Genomic DNA, 7,773 nt, shown 5'->3' on the forward strand with positions numbered 1-7,773 from the left:
GACAAAGTAGTCGGCGGCGTCTAATCCATATGGAACACACAACATGGACAACCTGCTGAATGAAAATACAGGTGAATAATCAAAGAATTGAAACACACAACATGGACAACCTGCTGCATGTAGGAAGTGAAGAAGCTCCATTCCTGAATATAATTAAAACTGCATACTGTGAACTACCTAATTGTTCAAAATTCATGTTAAAGTAACTAGATAATTGCTGTTGCGGGGCTACTGCAGTCACCTGTCTGGTACAATTAATCACATCACTCATCTCAAATAAAACATACCACTGGCTTCAGTGATGTTATAGTAAAAAATGATACTGAAATAGATATACATTGGAACTTCCGCAAAAGAGTTCCAACACACAATCACCATTGGAATGAATAAAATGTACTGCTGCAAACAAAGACATTTATCTCTGAACTATATATGCTAACCATATCTTACAACAGATAATCAATTCAGAAACACAGCAAATGCTAGTAAACATCCAAAAGAGGAAAATAGAGGGGAAAACGGGCCACATCTTTGAAAAGGTGCACAACAAAACCATTTATCATGCACAGAAACTAAACACTACATCGGCTAGATTTCAAGTCTTGCATGCACAAAACTAATTAACAAGCTAACCATCTAGGTAAACTAGAAGGCCATCAGCCACAAAATTCAGAAGGTGAATATATATAAAATACAAAGGAGGTAAATGCAGCTCCCTCCACATTTTCACATCCGGGCTTGGGACCGGCAAAGGCAGTGTTAAACCACACCAATCATCATTCAAGCATACATGCCACACCATCAAGCAAATGCAACATTCACACACACAGAGTCAAGCACACAGAGTCACACGAACAGAGAGTCAAGCCACACACACAGAGTCAAGCCACACACAGTCACACACACACAGAGTCAAGCCACACACAGTCACACACACATAATGGAGCACTTGCACACAAGAAACGTACATAGATAGATAGGGGCACAAACAGAAAGCTAATACATGCAAGACCGAAGTAAACTCAAAAAGCTATAAAGAATTTCCAGAACTTGAATGAGTAGACTGATTTCTCTAGAGGGGCGAGGGTGATCCAGATCTTCGTTCCTGAAAATAGGAAGCTAGTTAGAGGCTGATTAAGTGATTATCTTCATCAATACCCACAAGTTTGTAGGCACAGAGACACATGCTTATTTATGTAAAATTTGGTTTGTAATTCAAATATTATGAGTGTACGCATATCGACATAAAAGAAATGTTAATGTATTCTTGTTCCACTTACTAGAGAAAGCAAGGAATGTAACATCAGCAACATTCTTATAGAAATTCTGGCTAAGGTAAGCCATGCGACTTGATCACACCGGATGCTTTGCCGTGGTCAAGAGCAACCTTCAACACTGATTCATTTCTAGTGCTAGTAGATTCAGCCTGCAGGGCAGCGAAACAATGTCAGTACAAATCACGAGGCAAACCAAGCTTCTTACTTGTTGGGTCCAAATCAAGGAATTCTAGCTACCAAATAATTCAAGGTCGATGCAAGATGAAACCTCCAAACATCAGCCTCACTGGTGCACACTAGTTTATAAGCTCACGTATTGCATTTATATTATACAGAATATACATGCCAGCCTACCACCAGTCAAGTTCGAAATAATGTACTGATTAACCAAGCTTATGATGACTTGCCAACAGTTCGAAAGTGAACTGCAGTCTAGTGTTTATTCCATTTGTATGTAGACACTAACAAAAGGTTGGAAAATGAAAAGAAACAAAATACGCACCGGGGAGGAAGCAATAGACTCCAAGTGGATCATGGGTTCTCCCACGTATTTCATGGTTCGCTTGAAGTAGAAATCCTGGTTGAAGACCTTCTCAGCCTGTGAAACAATTCATGAAAATATATCACCAACTATGAAAAGATAAAAGGCAGGAAGGAGTGAATTTGCATTAGATTCCATTAGAGTGCCAAGGATATACTTGTTGAGAACACATTTTGGGGCTATTCGGAAGAATAGTATTTATCTGTAACATTTTATTAGTATTGAAGTCTGATTTGAACTACAAAAGGGAACCTATCAACAAATGCCCTCCCAAACAGGCATGTGTTTATCAAGAGAACATATAGACCTCCAAAATAAAGTTCACCTCAGCACAAATTCTGCCTACCGTTGAAATAGTCTCAACTGGATACAACCCACGGAGAGTCTCAACACCAAGGTTTCCAGCCATGTTGCACTTGTGCAGAGCAGACTTCTGAAATAAGAACACTTAAAGAACGAAGAAAGTAGTACTCAGTAGAGAAAAATACATGTTAATTACTATCAACGTTAGGAATATTTTCCAAAGTATGAAGTGCACACAAACATGTGATATTCAACAAAATATCAATATAAAAAAAATTCAATCTGTCGGGAAAGATGGCACTGTGAAGTAGTACACTATAAATATCGACATAGAGTTACTTACTTGCCGCACATCTTCTGCATGCCTTGTATAAGAAAGAGAGGAAGTCAGTCTTGTTTAGAGCACCCATTTTTTCATAACCTGAAAGTGGCGCATGCTCATAAAGTAATATAATGGGTTACAGCAAGGAGCTCCAGTTTCACGAAAAAAAATAAGATGTAAAGTCTAGTCGCCAAGGTAATACAAGGAGCAAGAGAGATTCTTGGGAGGAGTTCCTTACATCTTTATCCTCGTCAGACAGCGTGGGCATGTCGATATGGATCTGGGAGAAGTGCAATGTGAAGGCATAATAATCACAAAAAAATTCAAAACATAATAATAGCGCCAGGTCTGTTACCTATGATCAGGAACTACCAATCAACAAACAACAATCAATCAATTCTAATAACCATGAACAAACAACAGTCAATCGTGCCATATAAACATGTAATATCTCAAGGCAACAAACAGCAATCAATCAAGGCAATCAATCAAACAATAAACAACAATCCATCTCAAGGCAATCAATCAAACAACAAACAACAATCCATATCAAGGCAATCAATCAAACAACAAACAACAATCCATCTCAAGGCAATCAATCAAACAACAAACAACAATCCATCTCAAGGCAATCAATCAAACAACAAACAACAATCAATCAATCGTGCCATATAGGAACATAAGCAAAGCATGATAACAATAAATAAATTGAAAAGAACAACATCAGAACAACCATAACAGGCAAGAAAAGGATTCTCTGCATCAAGGATGGGAGCACACACGCCTGTCGGTAGAACAAGAATTGACAGAGGGTAACCAGAGTATCAAGCGCATGCGTTTGAGATATGAAAATAACCAACGAACAACGCAGGAGATGGAACAGAGGGAACGATTTGACACTGCTCCAATTTCCGAAACCAGAACCGACTGTTCCTGCAACCATCACCCCGACACGAACACGAAACGCAGGATCGTCAGATAACAGAAGCGCATGCACAAGTAAACGCAAGAACCATCGCTCCACCGTGAACACGAAATGCAGGAACAGAAGTTTCTCAAACAGACTTTAGTTCGCAAACCAGACCGACCGACCGCTCGCCCGCTTCCTCCCAGAATCGCAGGGACAGAGACCCCTGACGAGACGGCCCCAAGAACACACGAGAGCATCAGGGCGACAGCGAGGACAAGCAAAATCATATCACGAGCTACTCTAAAGTGACGAGGAGGACGAGTAAATCAAACCAGACGCGGTTTTCTATCTAAACGGGCGAATCTAGGACGAGCAAAATCAGTCGAATCAGACACACTTCAAGACAGATGAATCGAGAACGAGCAAAATGACAAATCAGACGCGATTCTTCTAATCTAAACGGACGAATCAAGCGGGAACGAGCAATATAAAGTCAGAGGCGAGAGGAGAGGGAATCGGGGACGAATTTCCGCACTAGACGCGAGAGGAGGAGAGGCACGAACCGAGGACGAATTGCCTCACCAGACGCGAGAGGAGGAGAGGTAAGCCAGTCATACCTAAAAAATACTATGTTTTAAGTTGGCAACAGCGGTTGTCTCTCATCAGTTCCAAGCCGATGGGTAGCCTGAAATGACAGGAGCATCTTTAAAATGTGACTGTGATGTAAATGATGTTTTTATTGTTCTTGACGCAAGAAAAGTAGCTTACATCATCAGCAGCACCAGCAGTCATATTTACAAATGAAGGTTCAGGTGACCTGTTATGTAATAAGCATCATATGAGTCAAAGATACATAGAAGTCAGTTTATGATCATAACAACACAAGTAATTATTCATGTGTCTATATCAAAGTTATCAAGGACAAACTGATCAAAATTCAAACTCTGACCATTTGAAAGCATAGAAACTTACCGATGATTTATCGTCCAGCAACTCCAATAATTCACCTGGTTTGTCGTCTTCGACTTTAGCTATATAGGTGAGAAGAACTAAGACAAATGGAAATTAGCAAACATCCCACCGTTTGTCTTCCATGGAGGGGGAAAATGCATTTCAGGAAACCATAAAAATAAAACAATCAAAAGAATACCTCTCTCGACATTGCATGCCTATACATCCACCCATGGCATACTTCTGTGTCCAGGAGCGTGCCGTGGACTCATACTTGGCCCGATCAGTCTTGTACATGTGAGAGATCTCAGGCACCAGAGGATCATCGGGGTTGGGGTCCGTCAGCAACGAACAGATTGATAGGAGGACCTGTTAACAGAGATGGGTAAATGTTAGAGAAACGTAAATGAAGAATTTTTGTGAGATTAAGTTGCTGAAGGAACCAAGCTTATATCAGCAATAAGCTTTAAGCAAAAATGGAACAACCAAGCTAGGAATGCAGATCATTACCTTTGATATGGTCAAAGCCAGGCTTCACTGTTCCTTGAGAATGTCAACGCAAATGCTGTCGTTGTTGTTAATGTTTAGGTGGAACACCTTGGTGCGGAAAGAGACCTGAAATATGTTCATATCTGAATGTCAGAAAAAATAGATAAGATAGCAAGCAGCAGCAAACTAGTTGTTTGAGGACCCCCAAGATATTTGTGTATGAAGTCCTTGGCGATTTTAATTTATTTTGGTTATGGCAGTTAAGATAGCATATAGTGCTACAGGGTGGTGCATAAACTATAATAAGGTTGGCATACTTTATAATCTAACAGAACAAAATCCAAGGGTTTTTTTAATGACCTGCTCAGAAGATACATCACACACTTGACATGAGTCAATCATATTAGTAGTCCATGTACAGTTCATAAGCAGTATTCTCCACCAAGCAATCCAGCACCTAAAAGCATTGCGAGAGCACAGCTAAATAATCGACAACGAAACCCAAATGACCAGTAACAACAGTTAACAACCAGACCACGCCAACGGCGCGCTATTCCAGACGCAATGCAATCGGGGCAAGATCTAGAAGGAAACAAACGGGGCAGAGGGGAAATCACCTGCGCTGAGGTGGGAGGGCCCTTCTACAGGTCCTTGCAATGAGACCATTTTGTTGGTCCATACTTGCTTACAAGATCAATAATTTTGTCATCTTCCTGTGGAAAAAAATATCATAATCATAAATATAACTATAAAATGTGCAAAAGGATTTTTTTTCGAGCAAAGTCAGGAGTGCAGTGCCAAACCTCTTGAGTCCAAGGACCTTTGATGAGTTCAGGGTTAAGAACCTTCTGCCATGGATGTAAATATTGTACCTCTGTCCTATCCAGAAAGAGCTAAGCTGCGTAGGTAGATACCGACACAGTATGTGAGCTCGCCACACTTGCATATACAGAACATCATCCAAGCAAGTATGGCATTACTATATAACTAGCTAAAATGTGGGCTATGCATTCATAAGGTTACCATTCCCAGCCATGAGATAAACATTTGTGTAAAATATAGGAACGAGTTAAATTTGAGAGGGATTATCATCCAAACACATACCAGGTTGATGAGAGATCCACGACTTCAGTAAAACACCAGAAGCACACCGTCAGAACAAAAGTAATGAATCAAATTAGCCATCATGAAAACATCCATGCAAATAATAGGTGCCAATATCTAAAAACAACAGTCCCAGTAGCAAAATTTGGCTAAATAAACACTTTGGGACTACAGGCATCAGCATCACAAAATGTAAGGAATGTAAATATACCTGCGCTATATGCCAACTCAACCCATCAATGTCCTTAGCAACACAATAAAGAGCAAATGTGATATGTCCTGTACCTTAAATACTTAGAAATGCATTATTCGAAGGACTGGACAACAGTAATACCAAAAAGAGAATATGATATCCACATAAGACATAATCACAAAAAAGTTCAGAAAAAAGAATAGTGCAAGGTCTGTTACCTATGGTCAGGAACTACAAATACCAAAGTTTGATACCACTCAACAAACAACAATCAATCAATCAATCAACAAACAGCAAACATCAATCAATCAATCAATCAATCAATCAACAAACATCAATCAATCAACCAATCTTAATAACCATACACAAACAGCAATCAATCAAGGCAAATTTGTAGGTTAATAACTTGAATAAAACACAACATGGCTAGTATACTAACACACAAGTCACATCATATTTGAATCAGTGAACTTCAAAAGGGAACAAAGAACAGTAGAAATGAAGTATTGTCGAACACCATGATTATTGATAAGGAAAAGAAGGGAAAACAAACAGGGAAAAGGGTGCTCTGATGAGTCGATGCATTGATATGAAAACAAACATGGAAAACGTGATTATGATGCATTGGATGCCAAATCGGCCATGCAAAGAAGTGGTCAAGCTTTTCTGCTCTGCCTATCATCCTAATTTATCTGCAGGAGAGAAGCCTCACATCACGGTACCCATGGCCTACATGGTTTGCACCCCTGAACACGAATCATATATTGAAACATAAGCAAAGCATGATAACAAGATACAAGTTGAACACACATCGTAATATATTGGAACATAAGCAAAGCATGATAGCAAGAAATAAGTTGAAACGAACACCATCAGAACAACCGTAACAGACAAGAACAAGGTTCGCTGCATCTAGGATGGGAGCACACACGCCTGCCGGTAGAACAAGAATCGACGAAGGACGAACAAGGCAGGTGATGGAACAGAGGAACGGATTTGACACTGCTCCAATTTGGAAACCAGAACCGCACACCGTCGCCCCGACGCGAACACGAAACGCATGATCGTCAGATAACAGAAGCGCAGGAACAGAAGTAAACGCAAGAACCATCGGTCCACCGTGAACACGGAACACAAGAAAAGAAGTTTCTCAAACGGACTTGTTAGTTCGCAAACCAGACGGTGACCCAAACCGACCGATCGACCGACCGCTCGCTCGCTTCCTCCCAGAGTCGCAAACCCCCGACGAGACGGCCCCAAGAACACGCGAGAGCATCAGGGCGACGATGAGGAGGAGCAAGAATCAAATCACACGCGACTCAGAACTGACGACGACGGCGAGGACGAGCAAGTCAAACCGTACGCGCATTTCTATCTAAACGGTCGAATCGAGGACAAGCGAAATCAACTGAATCAGACGCGGTTCAGAACAGAGGAACTGAGGACGAGCAGACTCGAACAAATCAGAAGCGATTCTTCTACTCTAAACGACGGACGAATCGAGCGAGGACGAGCAACATAGAATCAGAGGCGAGACTAGGAGAGGCAAGAATCAGGGACGAATTGCCTCACCAGACGCGAGACGAGGAGAGGCAAGAACCGATGACGAATCGCCTCACCAGACGCGAGAGGAGGAGAGGCACGAGTTGAGGACGAGCGCGCGCAGCTGGCGAACGACGCCGG

The 7,773-nt window shown here is 41.2% G+C and overlaps 3 long non-coding RNA genes across 3 annotated transcripts; all 3 read right to left on the bottom strand.

The window, feature by feature from the left end:
- Nucleotides 1-889: 889 nt before the first annotated feature.
- On the bottom strand, nucleotides 890-1,875 carry LOC125531701. Its single transcript, XR_007293438.1, has 3 exons — nucleotides 1,780-1,875; nucleotides 1,281-1,426; nucleotides 890-1,105 (listed from the first exon to the last, which is right to left on the bottom strand). It is a non-coding gene; the product is annotated as an uncharacterized LOC125531701 (long non-coding RNA).
- A 2,280-nt stretch (nucleotides 1,876-4,155) lies between these two features.
- On the bottom strand, nucleotides 4,156-4,910 carry LOC125531702. Its single transcript, XR_007293439.1, has 4 exons — nucleotides 4,815-4,910; nucleotides 4,504-4,673; nucleotides 4,326-4,402; nucleotides 4,156-4,170 (listed from the first exon to the last, which is right to left on the bottom strand). It is a non-coding gene; the product is annotated as an uncharacterized LOC125531702 (long non-coding RNA).
- Nucleotides 4,911-5,398: 488 nt separating this feature from the next.
- Nucleotides 5,399-7,767, bottom strand: LOC125531703. The gene is made up of 4 exons (XR_007293440.1): nucleotides 6,109-7,767; nucleotides 5,898-5,919; nucleotides 5,597-5,691; nucleotides 5,399-5,506 (listed from the first exon to the last, which is right to left on the bottom strand). It is a non-coding gene; the product is annotated as an uncharacterized LOC125531703 (long non-coding RNA).
- Nucleotides 7,768-7,773: the final 6 nt, after the last annotated feature.

This window comes from Triticum urartu, unplaced genomic scaffold (assembly GCF_003073215.2).
Source record: "Triticum urartu cultivar G1812 unplaced genomic scaffold, Tu2.1 TuUngrouped_contig_7886, whole genome shotgun sequence".
Taxonomy (NCBI): Eukaryota; Viridiplantae; Streptophyta; class Magnoliopsida; order Poales; family Poaceae; genus Triticum; species Triticum urartu.